The sequence below is a fragment of the Lithobates pipiens genome, unplaced genomic scaffold (assembly GCF_037356315.1).
Source record: "Lithobates pipiens isolate NorthernLeopardFrog02 unplaced genomic scaffold, aLitPip1_a1.2 Scaffold_19, whole genome shotgun sequence".
NCBI classification, from domain to species: domain Eukaryota; kingdom Metazoa; phylum Chordata; class Amphibia; order Anura; family Ranidae; genus Lithobates; species Lithobates pipiens.
In genome coordinates this window covers 573,864,373-573,884,924 of record NW_027507764.1, presented here as the reverse complement: position 1 = coordinate 573,884,924, position 20,552 = coordinate 573,864,373, and positions in this window count along the sequence as shown.

Here is a 20,552-nt window from a genome sequence, read left to right as displayed (position 1 = left end):
TTATAATTTTTTTCCCACAAATAGAGCTTTCTTTTGGTGGTATTTGATCACCTCTACGGTTTTTATTTTTAGCGTTACAAATAAAAAAATACAGATTTTTTTAAAAAAAAATATGTTTTTTTTTGTTTCCTTTTTTAAAACTTTGTAAATAAGTAAGTTTTCTCCTTCACTGATGGGCACTGATGGGGCTACACTGATGGGCACTGATAAGGCGGCACTGATGTGGCACCAATGAAGTGGCACTGATGAGGTGGCATTGATGGACACTGATATGTGGCACTGATAGGTGGCACTGATGGGCACTTATAGGCGGCACTGATTGGTGGCACTGATGGGCGACACGGATGGGCACTGATAGGTGGCACAAATTGGCACTGATAGCTGGCACGGATTGGCATGGATGGGCGGCACAGATGGGCATGGATAGGCGGCACAGATGGGCATGTGTGGGCACTGATAGGTGGCACGGATGGGCACTGATAGGTGGCACAGGTGGGCACTGATAGGCGGCACAGATGGGCACTGATAGGCGGCACAGGTGGGCACTCATAGGCGGCATTGTATTGTTATACTGTACTAATGGATGCCACTCAGTGCCAAACAATAATGCATGCCAATCAGTGATGCCCATTGGGGCCACTGATTGGCATCCATTATGGGCACTGATTGGCATCCATTGTGGCACTGACTGGCATCCCTGGTGGTCTAGGGAGGATTACCTTTTGCTGGGCATCCCTGGTGGTCCAGTGTGGCGTCCCTGGTGGTCCAGTGTGGGCATCCTCGGGGGGGGGGGTCTGTGCTGATAATCGATCAGCACAGACCCCCCCTGTCAGAGGAGCAGCCGATCGGCTCTCCTCTACTCGCGTCTGACAGACGCGAGTGAGGAAAAGCCGATCACCGGCTCTTCCTATTTACACTGTGATCAGCCGTGATTGGACACGGCTGATCACGTGGTAAAGAGTCTCCGTCGGAGACTCTTTACCGAGATCGTAGTTGCCGGGTGTCAGACTGACACCCCGCAACAACGATCGCCCGGGGGCGCGCAGCGGCTCATAATCCTGATCACGTTATATGACGTCCGATCAGGATTATGCAACCACTTTGCCACCGTCAATTGCCTATAGGGCGGGCGGCAAGTGGTTAATAAAGGTTGTTAATATTTTCGTTAGTATTTTTAGATCTATATTTAATAAAGCTATCGGCCTGTATGAAGAACATAGTTTTGGGTCTTTCATTTCCTTGTATAGTAAGGTTATAAGTGCATGCCTCGTTGAGTCTGGAAGGACTCCTTTCAATAGACCGCTTGTAAATACTTCTGCTAATTTTGGAGCTAGTAAAGCTCCATATTTCTTATAAAATTCCATAGGAATTCCATGTGGGCCTGGTGCTTTCTCCCCTGGGAATGTATGTATGACCTTTATGATCTCCTCACCTGTAATGGGACATATCAATGCCTCTCTCTCCCTATCCGACAACCATCCGAGGGCTACCCAGTCCAAAGGGTCCGCCATAGCCGTCGGGCGGAAGTCGGAGGGGAGAGAAGAGGCATACAACCGACTATAGTACTCTCTGAAGGTCTCTAAAATCTCCTCAGGTTCTTTTACTCTTTTTTTCTCTAGGGTTTCGATTTTCTGATATAGTTGTATTTTGATATTCTTGTTGCGCTAATCTTTCTAGAAATCTCCCACCCAGGGGCGGACTGACCATTGGGCCACTCGGGCACTGCCCGAGGGCCCCATGCCACTAGGGAGCCCCATCAGGGTTGCCAGCCTCAGTAAAACCAGGGACAGTATGTAAAAAATTGTGTCTCTTGATGTCCCGATCACGGCCGCCGGTGATCGGCTTTTTTCTTTTTCTCCTCACGCTGTCAGCGCGAGGAGGAAAAATAGCCGATTACCGGCTCTGTTGTGTCACATGATCCGCTGTCATTGGCTGACAGCTGATCACGTGGTAAGGGGTCGGGATTGACCCCTTGCTCTGATCGGTGATCAGGCGAGTCTCACAGACTCGCTGATCACAGAGCGCGCTGCGCGTGCCCCTCAGGGGCCGCGCAGGCCGCTCGTGCACGGAACGACGTCAATAGACATAGTCCCGGGAAAGCAGGTCCGTGCTGTAGCCGTCATTCGGCTATAGCGCGGATCTCTAGTGGTTAACATTGTTAGATCTGCAAATGCTAACGCCGTTTTATAGGAGGCAGAAAAACAGGAATAGACTCTTTTTTTTTTTTCTGGATTTCTCCATCTCCAAATTTCCGTTACTCCTGTCACCTGAGCCCAATTATACAAGTCCGCTGAGTATTGCTTAGGAGGTTTTGGTCTATCCAGCTCTGGCAATAGAATTGAATTAAAACCTCCAATAAATAATACATTTGCTGGGAGATATTTGATTATTTTCTCCATTATCTCATTCAAAATTCCCACCGCAATTGGGGGTGGTATATAAATTGCTACTGTAATGTATCTTTGCTGCCCAATTGTATAGAACAAAATAACATATTTCCCTTGTGTGTCTATAAAGGCCTTCTCTATTTCTCCCGGAAAAGTTTTATTTACTAAAACGGATACTCCTCTAGCATAGGAGAAATGCGTAGCATGGTATGCTTTTTTTCATCCAGCCTTTTTTTTAAAGTTGTTGATCTTTTACCCATTAAATGTGTTTCCTGAAGTATGATCCGTTCAGGACTTTATTTTCTTATATATTGAAACATTAATGCTCGCTTAACCACTTGCCGACCAGCGCACGACGATGTACGTCGACAGAATGGCACGGGCAGGCAAATGGGTGTACATTTACGTCCCTTTACATTTGCCGCCCTGCCATCGGGAGCGCGCCGCCGGCGCTGCCGGCGCCGCCGGCCCCTGTGAGTCCAGTCGCGGGGACCCGCGGACTCGAGCGCCGCGGGCATCCCCGCGATCGTCTCACGGAGCGGCCGAATGGAGAAGTGCCGTTGTAAACAACATTTCTCTATTCTGCCTAGCAACTAGTGACGCTGATCTCTGCTCCATGTGATTGGAGCAGAGATCAGTGTTCACTAAATGAAAGCCCAACCCCCCCACAGTTAGTAACACACCCCTAGGAACACTTAACCCCTACACTGCCACCCACTGGTTAACCCCTTCACTGCCAGTGTCATTTACACAGGAATCACTGCATTTATATAGCAGTAATTACTGTATAAATGACAATGGTCCCAAAAATGTGTCAAAAATGTCCGATGGGTCCCCCACAATGTCGCAGTCACAATAAAAATCGCTGATCACCGCCATTACTAGTAAAAAAAAAAATAATAAGAAATGATTAATAAAAATGCTATAAAACTATCCCTATTTTGTAAACGCTATAACTTTTGCGCAAACCAATCAATAATCGCTTATCGATTTTTTTACCAAAAATATGTAGAAGAATACGTATCGGCCTAAACTGAGGGAAATTTTTTTTTTTTTATATATTTTTGGGGGATATTTATTATAACAAAAAGTAAAAAATAATGCGTTTTTTTCAAAATTGTCGCTCTATTTTTGTTTATAGCGCAAAAAATAAAAACCGCAGGGGTGATCAAATACCACCAAAAGAAAGCTCTATTTGTGGGAAAAAAAGGACGTCAATTTTGTTTTGGAGCCACGTCGCACGACCGCGCAATTGTCAGTTAAAGCGACGCAGTGCCGAATCGCAAAAAATGGTCTGGTCTTTGACCAGCAAATTGGTCCGGTCTGAAAGTGGTTAAACTTCGAGTTCAATCCTCGGACATTCCATGAGAGTATTGAATAGCTATTATTTTTACCTGTCATTATATTGGAAGTGTGGGAAGGTTAAACACCTCCACCACATCACAGAGGATGTCCATAGGGTTCTTAAGCCACACCCTTGTTGCACCCATCCATACTCCCCCCTTACACTTCCTACACCTCTCTCCCCCCATCCCACCCCATCCCCTTCCACTCCCCTCTCCACATTCACTTCACCCCCCTCCTCCCATCCCACCAGTGGCGTAACTAGAACCTTCAGGGCCCCGATGCAAGAAACCATGAAGGGCCCCCCTGAACCCCAGCCAGGGCCCTTCCCTCCGAGTCCGGCGGTGGAACTCCATGGCGTGGTCACAGGTATGATCTTTGTGAGCCCTGTAGTTCCACCACTGGCATCAGTAGTTTTTTTTATTATTTTTTTTATTTTTATTTTTAGGTGCCCCATCTGGCTGGGGAGAACAGACATCGGACTGAGCGGCAATGCATGGAGCAGGAGAGGGGTACTCTGAGGAGCTGGCCGAGGACACAGGTCATGCGGAGAATGCACAACTAAAGAGCAGCCAGTGCAATAGTCGAGCATGGAGCTCTGCTAGTCACTCTCCACCTCCAGCCACCCGTATGCATGGTGCACTGGTACCCCTAGCTGCCTATGCTGCTGCCGGCCATATGTAGAGGGGGCTGCATGGGCCCCCTGCAGCACAGGGCCCAGTTGCGGTCGCAACTGCTGCACCCCCTATAGTTACGCCCCTGCATCCCACCCCGTCCCTTTCCACTGCCTTCCCTGTTCTGCGACCCCGTCCATTCATGGATGGGAATGGAGAGGAACTTCTCCTTACCCCTTCTTTATTGAACATAGTATATATTCCATGTTCAGTAGCCAACATATCCAAACAAAACTACAAAAAAAAACTGTCACCCTTCCATTCCATTGTGGGGCGGGCTCTCTATTAATGGGTCTCAAACCGCACCTTTGTACAAAAAAAATATATACGGTATATTATTTTCCTTCCCTTTTATCATTACAAAAATGATATTATCAATCTATATAACAATTATCATAATTTATCATATCACAATTGTACATAAAAAAGAAACCCCCAAAAAATATATTATTTTTCTTTCTTTTGTTTTGTTGATATATATAATATTTATCACAATTTATCACTTTATACGTTTTGGGAGGGAGAAAAAAAAAAAAAAAGGGGGAAGAAAAAAAAAAAAACCCTCTATACTTGTGTAAAGCTCCTCTTCCAACCACCCCCTTTGTTTCCCAGGTGCCATTCTCCTATGTATATTTCCCTGTATCCTACTATATACAAAAATATATTTAACGTATGTTTTTTATGTTTTTGATAATATTCACTGAAGAGAAAAAATAAATAAATAAATACACATTCTACATTCCGTGTAGCAATATTTTTCCTTTTTTTATTTTTTATTTTTTATTTTTTTGTACATATATGAATATGGATTTTTTATTTTTTTGGAGAGTAGGGGAGATCACATATATGGAATTATGGGGGGTGGGGAGGGGAGGGGGGAAGGGGAGAAAAATAAAGGAAAAAAACACAACAAGCACTAAAGATGCAAAGAAATTCTAATATTGAATAATAATAACAATATATATATTCTGTTTTTTGCTTTTTTGTTGTTTTTTGATATGACACAGGAAAACATATATAAACAGGACAATGGCACTTGGGAATAAAGGAGGGGTGGTTGGGAAATATGTTTATCTTGGTCTCATCAGACCACAGGACATGGTTCCAGTAATCCATGTCCTTAGTCTGCTTGTCTTCAGCAAATTCAAATTCAGCGGGCTTTCTTGTACATCATCTTTAGAAGAGGCTTCCTTCTGGGATGACAGCCATGCAGACCAATTTGATGCAGTGTGCGGCGTATGGTCTGAGCACTGACAGGCTGACCCCCCCCCCCCCCCCCCCCCCACCCCTTCAACGTCTGCAGCAATGCTGCCAGCACTCATACGTCTATTTCCCAAAGACAACCTCTGGATATGACGCTGAACACGTGACCTCAACTTCTTTGGTCGACCATGGCGAGGCCTGTTCTGAGTGGAACCTGTCCTGTCAAATTTCTGTATGGTCTTGGCCACCGTGCTGCAGCTCAGTTTTAGGGTCTTGGCAATCTTCTTGGGCCTAGACTATCTTTACGAAGAGCAGACATTTTTTTTTTCAGATCCTCAGAGAGTTCTTTGCCATGAGGTGCCATGTTGAGAGTGTGGGAGTGATAACACCAAATTTAACACAGCTGCTCCCCATTCACACCTGAGACCTTGTAACACTAATGCCGCGTACACACGGGCGGACTGTATGGCGTACTTAGTTTGTCATACAATCCGACGGACAGTCCGTCGTACTTTCGACTGAACGGACTTGACCACACACAGATGCACAAACAGTCCGTCGAAAGCTTGCGCGATGACGTGTACAGCACGTACGACGGGACTAGAAATAGGAAGTCCAATACACAGCAAAGCACCCTTCCGCCGTGTAAATCCTTTCTGGGCATGCGCCATTCTTAGTCCGTCAAACTAGCATACTGACGAGCGGATTGTCCGCTGAAACCAAAGTACGAAGGACAGAATTTCGAAAAATCCGAAATACTTAGTACGCCAGACTGCACGCTGAAAAAGTCCGCTGAAGCCCACACACGAGCGGACTGTCCGCTGAAATGTGTTTCGACGGACTAAGTACGCCATACAGTCCGCCCGTGTATACGCGGCATAACGAGTCACATGACAGCAGGGAGGGGAAATGGCTAATTGGGCCCATTTTGGACATTTTCACTTAGGGGTGTACTCACTTTTGTTGCCAGTGGTTTAGACATTAATGGCTGTGTGTTGAGTTATTTTGAGGGGACAGAAAATTTACACTGTTATACAAGCTGTACACTCACTACTTTACATTGTAGACAAGTGTCATTTCTTCAGTGTTGTCACATGAAAAGATAGAATAAAATGTTTACTAAATTTGTGAGGAGTGTACTCACTTCTGTGAGATACTGTATATCTTTATTACATCCAATTTAATCTCAGATTAAAAGAATATAATCTTTACAAGGACTTCAATTCTACCACTTGTCTTCCACTTTGGGGGGAGTAAAGGATGTATAATATGTTAGTCCTCTGAGATTATGATGTGTAGGTTGACGCGTTTCGTAGAGAAGTCTGCTTCATCAGGACCTCAAATTTCATGTAAATGTAATTTTAGCATTACTGAGGTAACTCTAAAAACACAAATACATATAAATCACATATAATATAATGTATCTAGTGTATAGCAGTAATCACATACATATAAATAATAGAGAACCATCCCCTAAGGGGGGGGGGGGGGGAGGATCAAAAATAGTAAAAAGAAAAATTAAAAAGAAAAGGTAAGAGGAAAGAAAAACCAGGGAGAGACAAAGGGAAGGGGAAAAAAGAAAGGGAGAGTAAGCCCTTGTACACACGGTCGGAGATTCCGACAACCAAATCTGTCGGATTTTGTCTGAAACTGTTGTATACACACGGTCGGACAAAGTGGTTGGAAAATCCGACGTGATGACGTTATTTCGTTACGACGGGACTACGTTCAGGCTAGTAGCCAATAGCTTTGATGTAGGAATTTGATCTGAGCATGCGTGGCACTTGGTCCGATTGGAATTCTCTACACATGATCGGAGTATGTCCGATCGGAGCATTTTGTCTGCAAATACTTCCGGCAAGTTGGAAAAGTTGTTCCGACGGATATTCCGACGGAAACAGTCCGATGCAGACCACACACAGTCGGTATATCCGACAAAACACTCCGATCGGACACATTCCGACGGAATCTCCGACCGTGTGTACAAGGGCAAAGACTGGGAGGGGAGGGGGAAAGAACATAATCCTTTGATCTCTACACAGATGATGTACAGAAGACCCCCCCCCCCCCAAAGAGACCTCCCCAGAGAAATGTTACTTTCTGCTTTCGTGATTGGCTCACTGATTTTCCCAGAAATCTGGCATAAGATACAAATCAGATTTGGGGCATCCCCTGCAAAAAAAAAATATTTTTGGTGAGATATTCCCAAAGGGAAAATCATGTCTCAAGGTATGCAGACTCGGACACTTTCCTCATTAGAACCCTGCAGGTGCAGCAGCTGATTAATAATTTTAAAATCACTCCTGTAAGGTGTTCGTCTTCTAGATTCCCCTGGATAGCCTAGGCTGGAGTGGCTCAATGGAGGTCCCAATCGCCGGCGGTTAATCAATACACATACACTCCATAGTACGTGGTGAAAGATTACAAGGTTTAATGGGAGAGTGGACCGTCTTTTATGTGGTACTCCACAAAGCCCTGCCCTGTGAGGGGCCAATCGGGTGATTTACACATACATCAACAATTTTCTTAACTCATGATATTAGTTCATTCCTGAAATGTAAGTCAAAGGTTAGTACAACCTCCTGACAGTTATTTTGCCCTTTCAGCATCTACTGACTGACCATATTCTTGCGTAACCAGTCCTTATCTAGCTTTGTGCCTCTCAGCACAGGCAGATGTTTTCCTGAGATATCAATATCTTGCATAGACCCTCTGGAGAAACATACAGATATCTGTCATCTAGTCACACTATCTTGTATGTCTTAATTCTGAAGCTATTGAAATGCAAGCCTAAGCATATTTAGTCTTAGATTTTGACTAGTATATCTTTTTGGTAATTTCAATAGGTATCCCCTTATAATCCTCCCTTTGATCATTCTGTGATTTACATAATGATCATTCCTTTTCTAATTTAATAGCACAGGCTTCATACTCCGAACCCTCGTGCTCTTGGTTTTTATACCATACCGTTGGATCTTTAACAATGGAAGTGAGTTTCAGATCCTCCGGAGCGGCCGTGTTTCCCTTTTTACATAAACATTTAATTATCTTATAACAGGCATATAAAAATAGAATGAAGAGAATCACAGTGGCAATTGTCATGGCAGTATTTCGGAGCCAAGATATTAATCCCCCAAAACTAAAGCTGCTCGAGAATGGATCCCAGTTTTTTCCTATGTTTCTTGCCTCTTTCTGTAGTTTATTTACCTCTTCCCTGTGTTGGGCAATAACGTAGTCTGGGACTTCGATGCTGGTCAGTCAGTCCCTTAGGTGACTCATTAACGGGTATAATACTTCTACTATGTCTTTGGCTGGGGGTATTATTCATCTTAGGTGGTCCACATATCCCTTTTAATAGACCTAAGTCTTCTGGATGATATATACAGTTGGCTATAAACCATGTGGGCAGGAATACAAGTAGTACCAGACTACCCCAGAGGCATACAGCCTTCCCTGACACTGAAGGTAAAAACATTTCTACAAGTTCTTATGCTTGTCCTTCTTCTTCGCTATCGTGTAGGGTTTCAAGGGTTAATTGTCCAATGCCTTCCTGAATCTCTTGCAGTTCCGGTAGCTGTTCGGGTGGGTCGGGTTCTCCTTCAATAGGTGGGGGGTCGGGGGTTGTGGGAAGCGGTGGGCACTTTTTCAGCCTGCTGGCGTGGATCCAGGTGCTCCCCATATCCGTCAGTCCTGCCGTTCTCGATACCTTTTCCACCTTCCATGGTCCTGAGAAAGCCGGTCCGATACTCTTTCTTTGTGCTAATTGTTTGATCAGCACTTTATCCCCAGGGATGAAGGGATGCGTTGGTTCTGTGGAAAGAGGAGAAAAGGTGACAGAAACTTGTTCGTTTATTTTGTGGAGCATACTTACCAGATTTTTCACGTACATTTCCTGTTGGGAATAAATGTTAATGTCAGAGTTAGGATTTGTTATACAGGTTGGTTAAAGGGGCAGCTCCTATGTGTCCTGGGCCATGGAGGTATGAGAGTATGAGAATGCAACTTGCTTCAGGTATTCCCAATATCTTCCCCTCTTTTGACCACAGACCCTCTGGGTCTTTGGTCAAGCCAGCCTTCACCCAATACAAGACATCTTCCTCAGTGGCTAATGATTGCATTTGTGCCACTACAGATTTAAAGTTAGGACAGGTGAAATGATCCTTAAAGTACATGGACGTGGGGGTGGGCTCCTGGGTGGAGGACTGGGCTGCCTTTTTCGCTTCTCGGTCAGCTAAGGCATTTCCCTTGGAAAGTCTGCTATTATCTGAAGAATGTGCTTTTACTTTAATTATTGCCACCTCTTTTGGGAGCAAAATAGCCCGAAGAAGTGCCTGAATCTGGGTAGCATTGGAAATAGGTTTATTATCTGCTGTTTTAAAACCTCTTTTAGCCCATATTACTCCGAAGTCATGCACCACCCCAAATGCATATCTACTGTCTGTGTAAATGTTCACCTTCTTATCAGTGAATAGAATGCAGGCCCTGGTGAGGGCTTCTAGTTCAGCCACCTGAGCCGAAGAGGTGGGCAGTGGTTTGGCTTCTAATACCTTGTTTGGCAACTGGACTATTGCATATCCTGTTTGGAAGGTGGAATCGGAGGGACGGGAGCAACTACCGTCCACAAAAACATCGTCTGCATTGGTAATCGGTACGTCAGTGAGGTCTGGTCTTGGTGATGTGATAGACTCCACTCGTGTTATACAGTCATGAAACTGGTCTGGGTCTCGTGGTAGGCGTAACATGGAGTGCAAGAGACGGACGGCAGGGTTGTTGGCGGGAACATATTTGAGAGACAGATTGTCAGTGTTCATAAGGGTAATCTCATAACCGCTGAGCCTTTGTGAGGTCATGTGTTGGGTGTTCATGTTCTGTATGAGGTGGGTGACAGAATGGGTGGTGAAAAGTGTCATTGGGTGGCCCAAGACCATTTTGTTAGCGTCCTGTACTGCCATAGCACAGGCTGCTAAATTCTGGAGGCATGATGGCATGCTTTGAACCTGAAGGGGGAGTTTTTTAGATAGGTAGGAGACAGGGCGGTAGCCTGTTCCATGTTGTTGTGTGAGAACCGCGGCAAAAGAGTTCCCTGAAACTACACAGTACAGCTGAAAAGCTTTACCATAGTCTACCAATCCCAGGGCGGGTGCACATGACAGACTGTTTAATAGAGCTTGAAAAGCTTGTAGTCTGTCTTCAGTCCAATCTATTAATTTAGGGGCTGTCGAGCCAGTAGCCTCTCTTAGGATACTATCATAATGAGAACAGTCAGGAATCCATTGGCGGCAATATACCATTGCACCCAAAAACTAGAGCAGGGCAGCTTTGTCTTTTGGGGGACTGAGAGCTCGAAGGGCTGCGGCACGTTTGGGGGACACTAGCCTTGTCCCTTCCTTTAGAATGCACCCTAGGTATTCTACCTGTGGCTGGCACCATTGTATTTTCTTCCTTGATGCTAGATGCCCGGCGTGAGCTAGGTGTTGTAACAGTGATGTTGAATCGACCGCACAATCTTCAGCAGTTCGACTGCACAGGAGCAGGTCGTCCACATACTGTATTAGTACCGACCCACGCTCAGAAGTCCAAGACTTGACAGTCTCGTTGAGTACCATAGAGAAGGCGGCTGGACTGTCTACATACCCTTGCCAGGTTAGTTGGCCCCCGGCCCAGGAGAAAGCAAACATAGGTTGGGCTTCCTCTGCAATGGGAATGCTAAAGAAAGCATTCGCTAAATCAATTACTGTGTAGCATAGAGAGTCTGCCGGTATGCATGAGAAAATAAAAGTGATGTCTGAGACTAGGGGTGGGAGGGGAATCACTTGTTTGTTTACTGCTCTGAGGTCTTGGACGAGTCTCCACTCGCCACTGGCCTTCTTTACAGGGTAAATGGGTGTGTTCCAGGGGCTAATGATTGGTTTTAGGATACCTTTAGATATGTAGTCATCGATCTGGGGGGCAATGCCTTGGGTCTTTTCGGGGGGCAGGGGGTATTGTTTGTGATATTGTTTTCTGCGTCAGGGCGCATCTGAGGCGAGTAAGGCGTACAGTTAATGAAACCTACGCTACCTTTGTTTTCCGCCCAGATAGCATGTGTTTCGAGAGAGGCGGGGAGTAGCATAAAGAAGCCTCTGTGTGCATGTCGCTTAGGGCCATGTAAGTCACATAATGGTGAACTAGCTGTAAGGGAACCTTCTCTATTAAACTTAATGGTAATACACAGTTGTGCCAAGAGGTCCCGTCCCATAAGGGGCACAGGGCATGAGGACAAGACGGCAAAAATTTCTGTCCTTCTGGAGTGGCTACAGTCAGTGGTGGAGTGATGGGATGGGTGAGCCCATTAATACCAATAGAGTTTCCCTCGGTGCATTGTGGTGTGTTAAAAATCTCATCGTTCACTGAACTAGAGGTGGCGCCAGTGTCTATCAAAAAGCAGACACGTTGTCCATCTACATGTAATACAACTTGAGGAAAACTTCTCCATGAGGGATTGTAACACACTAGGCTGAGGGAAGGGACATACTCTAGGCATCCCTATTGGGGTGGTGGCTGCCGATTGGATGGCCACTGCATAGGAATTCTGGGTGGTGGACTATTGGGGGCCTGAGGGTGCATTATTTGTGGCTGTGTAGGATATTGGGGTAGTGGTTGACGAGGGTTCTGGTATGGCGGATAACGGGGATACTGTGGGCGGGTCTGGGGGTTAAATCCCCTGCCTCTGCCTCTTGCTCTAATCTGTCCAGTCCTATAAGGGCACTGGGATTTCCAGTGTCCTTGCTGTCCACAATTGAAACAACCTTGGTCCGGGGGATAAACAACAGCTGGACCAGGATATGTTTGCATGGCCATTAGGGTCATGGATTCCCAATTGGTGACACCTTTCTCGGGCTTGTGTCCAAAATGGTTCTACCTGGGGGCCAGGGATCATATTACTGACAAATTCATAGGGTGATGGGGTGGCCATGGCTTGGGTTGCTGCAGAATTCCCCATCTAGTAGTCTGGGCAGTGTGTGTCTAGTGGCAGGACACAGGTGATAACACCCGGTTTGTTCAACAATCCGGTCTCTGGTCTGGGAGTAGGATCCCTGATCTTTTGGGGCAGATGGACTTATATAAAACTGTGAAGATTTACCCTTAATATACGATGAAGGGTACCTTTCCTGGTGGCGGGATATACCCCTCTTACACCAAGTCTGCAAGAGAAGCCTGTAGGTCTAGTGGTCAAAAGAATCTACCTTTCATCAATGCTAAGAAAAAGTAAACCTAGAGTGCAGCGTGAACAGGCGGGTGCTACCTCACTACAATCTGGTTCTTAATACTCTGTATTCATTTAACAACATTTGGGTTTATTCAAACAGATATCCACTCTATATAATTATATCTTATACAACGTTAATACTCTATATACTTACGCTTGCACCTAAAGAGAAACAGACATATTTTTATGGTTTAAGATTTCAGCTTTAAAACTTTATATGTACATTATCAAATAATCACATCATGATGCATTTCATTATTTATAGTGCACTTTAAAAGTTCTCAAGTGGGCGTCCATTTAGCCAATCCTTATGTCACGGGCGTATATGATACCTCCCGTGTTAGAATATAATCATGAATATCTCTCTTAGTTTATAGTCGGACCAACCTAGTCAGACTCCTCAGTACCTGCGAACCCTTTTCACCCCCAAGGGACCAGCCTAGTCCGTTGCGAAGGCACAGTTTATATATATATATACAATTCAATTTCTTATAATGGTTGTTTGGACAGGTCAAGCATAAACGCCAATTACCATAAAAAGAGGTAAAGGTGTAAATGACTTACCTGTGCAAACCCCACTCCTGGTACCAAAACTGTAAGGCCGCGTACACACGGGCGGACTGTTCGCCCAACCTTGTCCGCTGAACAGTGTTTGGGCGGACAGTCCGCTCGTGTGTGGGCTTTCAGCGGACAGTTTCAGCGGACAGTTGGACGGACAAAGTCTTTCGGAAATTCCGAAAAAAACTGTCCGCTGAAACTGTGTTTGAGCGAACAGTCCGCCCGTGTGTGGGCTTGTCCGCTGTACTTTCGAAATGAGCGGACTGTTCCCGCTCGGAAAGTCCGCCCATTTCGAGCGCGTGTACAGGTAGGCGGGGCCCGCGAAGGAGACGTCGCGGGCTCCGCCGCCTGGAATGGGCTTAAAGGGGAACCCCAACGCCGAAAAAAATCGGCGTGGGGGTTCCCCCCAAGTCCACACCAGACCCTTGTCCGAGCACGCTACCCGGCCGGCCAGGAAAGGGGGGCGAGCGAGCGCGCCCCCCCTCCTGAGCCGTACCAGGCCGCGTGCCCTCAACATGGGGGGTGCCTTGGGGAAGGGGGGGCCGCGCGGCCCCCCCACCCCAAAGCACCTTGTCCCCATGTTGATGAGGACAAGGGCCTCTTCCCGACAACCCTGGCCGTTGGTTGTCGGGGTCTGCGGGCGGGGGGCTTATCGGAATCCGGGAGCCCCCTTTAAGAAGGGGGCCCCCGGATACCGGCCCCCCACCCTATGTGAATGAGTATGGGGTACAATGTACCCCTACCCATTCACCTGTGAACTAAAGTACAATAAAAAACACAACACAGAGAAAAAATATTTTATTGCACAGCTCCGGGGGTCTTCGGGGGTCTTCTCGCCGGACTCCTCCGCTATGTGTGTGTAGCTCTTTTGCTAGCGGAGGAGTCCGGCTTTCTTCCTCCCCGCCGCCGGCCTCTTCTCCCGACTTCGGGGGTCTTGTCCCCCTCTTCGGTTCTTCTGCCGGGCCACCGCGCCTGGTCCGGTGGCCCGGTCTTCTGTCGCCGTCTTCCGTTCTTCTGTCGCCGCCTTCGGTTCTTCTGCCGGGCCACCGCGCCTTCTTGTAGCTCTTTTACAGGCGGTGGCCCGGTCTTCTGTCGCCGCTGTCGTCGCCGCCGCCGCCGCCGCCTTCCGTTCTTGTTCTTCTTCTTGTTCTTCTTCTTCTTCTCCTGGAGATGTTGACTCGACGATCTCTCCGGCCAGAATGCCAGAGCCGCGCTGTGCGGTCACTTATATAGTGACAATGGGGCGGGGTCACATGGTATATGTCACATGGGTTGGTCACATGGGTTGATGTCACATGGGGACTATGACATCGTAAGGGGGCGGGGTCACCATGTGACCAACCCATGTGACATATACCATGTGACCCCGCCCCATTGTCACTATATAAGTGACCGCACAGCGCGGCTCTGGCATTCCGGCCGGAGAGATCGTCGAGTCAACATCTCCAGGAGAAGAAGAAGAAGAAGAACAAGAAGAAGAACAAGAACGGAAGGCGGCGGCGGCGGCGACGACAGCGGCGACAGAAGACCGGGCCACCGCCTGTAAAAGAGCTACAAGAAGGCGCGGTGGCCCGGCAGAAGAACCGAAGGCGGCGACAGAAGAACGGAAGACGGCGACAGAAGACCGGGCCACCGGACCAGGCGCGGTGGCCCGGCAGAAGAACCGAAGAGGGGGACAAGACCCCCGAAGTCGGGAGAAGAGGCCGGCGGCGGGGAGGAAGAAAGCCGGACTCCTCCGCTAGCAAAAGAGCTACACACACATAGCGGAGGAGTCCGGCGAGAAGACCCCCGAAGACCCCCGGAGCTGTGCAATAAAATATTTTTTCTCTGTGTTGTGTTTTTTATTGTACTTTAGTTCACAGGTGAATGGGTAGGGGTACATTGTACCCCATACTCATTCACATAGGGTGGGGGGCCGGTATCCGGGGGCCCCCTTCTTAAAGGGGGCTCCCGGATTCCGATAAGCCCCCCGCCCGCAGACCCCGACAACCAACGGCCAGGGTTGTCGGGAAGAGGCCCTTGTCCTCATCAACATGGGGACAAGGTGCTTTGGGGTGGGGGGGCCGCGCGGCCCCCCCTTCCCCAAGGCACCCCCCATGTTGAGGGCACGCGGCCTGGTACGGCTCAGGAGGGGGGGCGCGCTCGCTCGCCCCCCTTTCCTGGCCGGCCGGGTAGCGTGCTCGGACAAGGGTCTGGTGTGGACTTGGGGGGAACCCCCACGCCGATTTTTTTCGGCGTTGGGGTTCCCCTTTAAGCCCATTCCAGGCGGCGGAGCCCGCGACGTCTCCTTCGCGGGCCCCGCCTACCTGTACACGCGCTCGAAATGGGCGGATTTGCCTCCGCCTTACGTGGGCGAGTCCGTTCATTTCAAAAGTTGAGCGAACTGTTTGCCCAACCTTGTTCGTCAAACAGTCCGCTCGTGTGTGGGCAAGTCCGCTCATGCAAATTTTGAGCGGACTGTTTGATGAAACTGTTTGCCGAACAAGGTTGGGCGAACAGTCCGCCCGTGTGTACGCGGCCTCAGGTGTTCGTCTTCTAGATTCCCCTGGATAGCCTAGGCTGGAGTGGCTCAATGGAGGTCCCAATCGCCGGCGGTTAATCAATACACATACACTCCATAGTACGTGGTGAAAGATTACAAGGTTTAATGGGAGAGTGGACCGTCTTTTATGTGGTACTCCACAAAGCCCTGCCCTGTGAGGGGCCAATCGGGTGATTTACACATACATCAACAATTTTCTTAACTCATGATATTAGTTCATTCCTGAAATGTAAGTCAAAGGTTAGTACAACCTCCTGACAGTTATTTTGCCCTTTCAGCATCTACTGACTGACCATATTCTTGCGTAACCAGTCCTTATCTAGCTTTGTGCCTCTCAGCACAGGCAGATGTTTTCCTGAGATATCAATATCTTGCATAGACCCTCTGGAGAAACATACAGATATCTGTCATCTAGTCACACTATCTTGTATGTCTTAATTCTGAAGCTATTGAAATGCAAGCCTAAGCATATTTAGTCTTAGATTTTGACTAGTATATCTTTTTGGTAATTTCAATAGGTATCCCCTTATAATCCTCCCTTTGATCATTCTGTGATTTACATAATGATCATTCCTTTTCTAATTTAATAGCACAGGCTTCATACTCCGAACCCTCGTGCTCTTGGTTTTTATACCATACCGTTGGATCTTTAACAATGGAAGTGAGTTTCAGATCCTCCGGAGCGGCCGTGTTTCCCTTTTTACATAAACATTTAATTATCTTATAACAGGCATATAAAAATAGAATGAAGAGAATCACAGTGGCAATTGTCATGGCAGTATTTCGGAGCCAAGATATTAATCCCCCAAAACTAAAGCTGCTCGAGAATGGATCCCAGTTTTTTCCTATGTTTCTTGCCTCTTTCTGTAGTTTATTTACCTCTTCCCTGTGTTGGGCAATAACGTAGTCTGGGACTTCGATGCTGGTCAGTCAGTCCCTTAGGTGACTCATTAACGGGTATAATACTTCTACTATGTCTTTGGCTGGGGGTATTATTCATCTTAGGTGGTCCACATATCCCTTTTAATAGACCTAAGTCTTCTGGATGATATATACAGTTGGCTATAAACCATGTGGGCAGGAATACAAGTAGTACCAGACTACCCCAGAGGCATACAGCCTTCCCTGACACTGAAGGTAAAAACATTTCTACAAGTTCTTATGCTTGTCCTTCTTCTTCGCTATCGTGTAGGGTTTCAAGGGTTAATTGTCCAATGCCTTCCTGAATCTCTTGCAGTTCCGGTAGCTGTTCGGGTGGGTCGGGTTCTCCTTCAATAGGTGGGGGGTCGGGGGTTGTGGGAAGCGGTGGGCACTTTTTCAGCCTGCTGGCGTGGATCCAGGTGCTCCCCATATCCGTCAGTCCTGCCGTTCTCGATACCTTTTCCACCTTCCATGGTCCTGAGAAAGCCGGTCCGATACTCTTTCTTTGTGCTAATTGTTTGATCAGCACTTTATCCCCAGGGATGAAGGGATGCGTTGGTTCTGTGGAAAGAGGAGAAAAGGTGACAGAAACTTGTTCGTTTATTTTGTGGAGCATACTTACCAGATTTTTCACGTACATTTCCTGTTGGGAATAAATGTTAATGTCAGAGTTAGGATTTGTTATACAGGTTGGTTAAAGGGGCAGCTCCTATGTGTCCTGGGCCATGGAGGTATGAGAGTATGAGAATGCAACTTGCTTCAGGTATTCCCAATATCTTCCCCTCTTTTGACCACAGACCCTCTGGGTCTTTGGTCAAGCCAGCCTTCACCCAATACAAGACATCTTCCTCAGTGGCTAATGATTGCATTTGTGCCACTACAGATTTAAAGTTAGGACAGGTGAAATGATCCTTAAAGTACATGGACGTGGGGGTGGGCTCCTGGGTGGAGGACTGGGCTGCCTTTTTCGCTTCTCGGTCAGCTAAGGCATTTCCCTTGGAAAGTCTGCTATTATCTGAAGAATGTGCTTTTACTTTAATTATTGCCACCTCTTTTGGGAGCAAAATAGCCCGAAGAAGTGCCTGAATCTGGGTAGCATTGGAAATAGGTTTATTATCTGCTGTTTTAAAACCTCTTTTAGCCCATATTACTCCGAAGTCATGCACCACCCCAAATGCATATCTACTGTCTGTGTAAATGTTCACCTTCTTATCAGTGAATAGAATGCAGGCCCTGGTGAGGGCTTCTAGTTCAGCCACCTGAGCCGAAGAGGGGGGCAGTGGTTTGGCTTCTAATACCTTGTTTGGCAACAGGACTATTGCATATCCTGTTTGGAAGGTGGAATCGGAGGGACGGGAGCAACTACCGTCCACAAAAACATCGTCTGCATTGGTAATCGGTACGTCAGTGAGGTCTGGTCTTGGTGATGTGATAGACTCCACTCGTGTTATACAGTCATGAAACTGGTCTGGGTCTCGTGGTAGGCGTAACATGGAGTGCAAGAGACGGACGGCAGGGTTGTTGGCGGGAACATATTTGAGAGACAGATTGTCAGTGTTCATAAGGGTAATCTCATAACCGCTGAGCCTTTGTGAGGTCATGTGTTGGGTGTTCATGTTCTGTATGAGGTGGGTGACAGAATGGGTGGTGAAAAGTGTCATTGGGTGGCCCAAGACCATTTTGTTAGCGTCCTGTACTGCCATAGCACAGGCTGCTAAATTCTGGAGGCATGATGGCATGCTTTGAACCTGAAGGGGGAGTTTTTTAGATAGGTAGGAGACAGGGCGGTAGCCTGTTCCATGTTGTTGTGTGAGAACCGCGGCAAAAGAGTTCCCTGAAACTACACAGTACAGCTGAAAAGCTTTACCATAGTCTACCAATCCCAGGGCGGGTGCACATGACAGACTGTTTAATAGAGCTTGAAAAGCTTGTAGTCTGTCTTCAGTCCAATCTATTAATTTAGGGGCTGTCGAGCCAGTAGCCTCTCTTAGGATACTATCATAATGAGAACAGTCAGGAATCCATTGGCGGCAATATACCATTGCACCCAAAAACTAGAGCAGGGCAGCTTTGTCTTTTGGGGGACTGAGAGCTCGAAGGGCTGCGGCACGTTTGGGGGACACTAGCCTTGTCCCTTCCTTTAGAATGCACCCTAGGTATTCTACCTGTGGCTGGCACCATTGTATTTTCTTCCTTGATGCTAGATGCCCGGCGTGAGCTAGGTGTTGTAACAGTGATGTTGAATCGACCGCACAATCTTCAGCAGTTCGACTGCACAGGAGCAGGTCGTCCACATACTGTATTAGTACCGACCCACGCTCAGAAGTCCAAGACTTGACAGTCTCGTTGAGTACCATAGAGAAGGCGGCTGGACTGTCTACATACCCTTGCCAGGTTAGTTGGCCCCCGGCCCAGGAGAAAGCAAACATAGGTTGGGCTTCCTCTGCAATGGGAATGCTAAAGAAAGCATTCGCTAAATCAATTACTGTGTAGCATAGAGAGTCTGCCGGTATGCATGAGAAAATAAAAGTGATGTCTGAGACTAGGGGTGGGAGGGGAATCACTTGTTTGTTTACTGCTCTGAGGTCTTGGACGAGTCTCCACTCGCCACTGGCCTTCTTTACAGGGTAAATGGGTGTGTTCCAGGGGCTAATGATTGGTTTTAGGATACCTTTAGATATGTAGTCATCGATCTGGGGGGCAATGCCTTGGGTCTTTTCGGGGGGCAGGGGGTATTGTTTGTGATATTGTTTTCTGCGTCAGGGCGCATCTGAGGCGAGTAAGGCGTACAGTTAATGAAACCTACGCTACCTTTGTTTTCCGCCCAGATAGCATGTGTTTCGAGAGAGGCGGGGAGTAGCATAAAGAAGCCTCTGTGTGCATGTCGCTTAGGGCCATGTAAGTCACATAATGGTGAACTAGCTGTAAGGGAACCTTCTCTATTAAACTTAATGGTAATACACAGTTGTGCCAAGAGGTCCCGTCCCATAAGGGGCACAGGGCATGAGGACAAGACGGCAAAAATTTCTGTCCTTCTGGAGTGGCTACAGTCAGTGGTGGAGTGATGGGATGGGTGAGCCCATTAATACCAATAGAGTTTCCCTCGGTGCATTGTGGTGTGTTAAAAATCTCATCGTTCACTGAACTAGAGGTGGCGCCAGTGTCTATCAAAAAGCAGACACGTTGTCCATCTACATGTAATACAACTTGAGGAAAACTTCTCCATGAGGGATTGTAACACACTAGGCTGAGGGAAGGGACATACTCTAGGCATCCCTATTGGGGTGGTGGCTGCCGATTGGATGGCCACTGCATAGGAATTCTGGGTGGTGGACTATTGGGGGCCTGAGGGTGCATTATTTGTGGCTGTGTAGGATATTGGGGTAGTGGTTGACGAGGGTTCTGGTATGGCGGATAACGGGGATACTGTGGGCGGGTCTGGGGGTTAAATCCCCTGCCTCTGCCTCTTGCTCTAATCTGTCCAGTCCTATAAGGGCACTGGGATTTCCAGTGTCCTTGCTGTCCACAATTGAAACAACCTTGGTCCGGGGGATAAACAACAGCTGGACCAGGATATGTTTGCATGGCCATTAGGGTCATGGATTCCCAATTGGTGACACCTTTCTCGGGCTTGTGTCCAAAATGGTTCTACCTGGGGGCCAGGGATCATATTA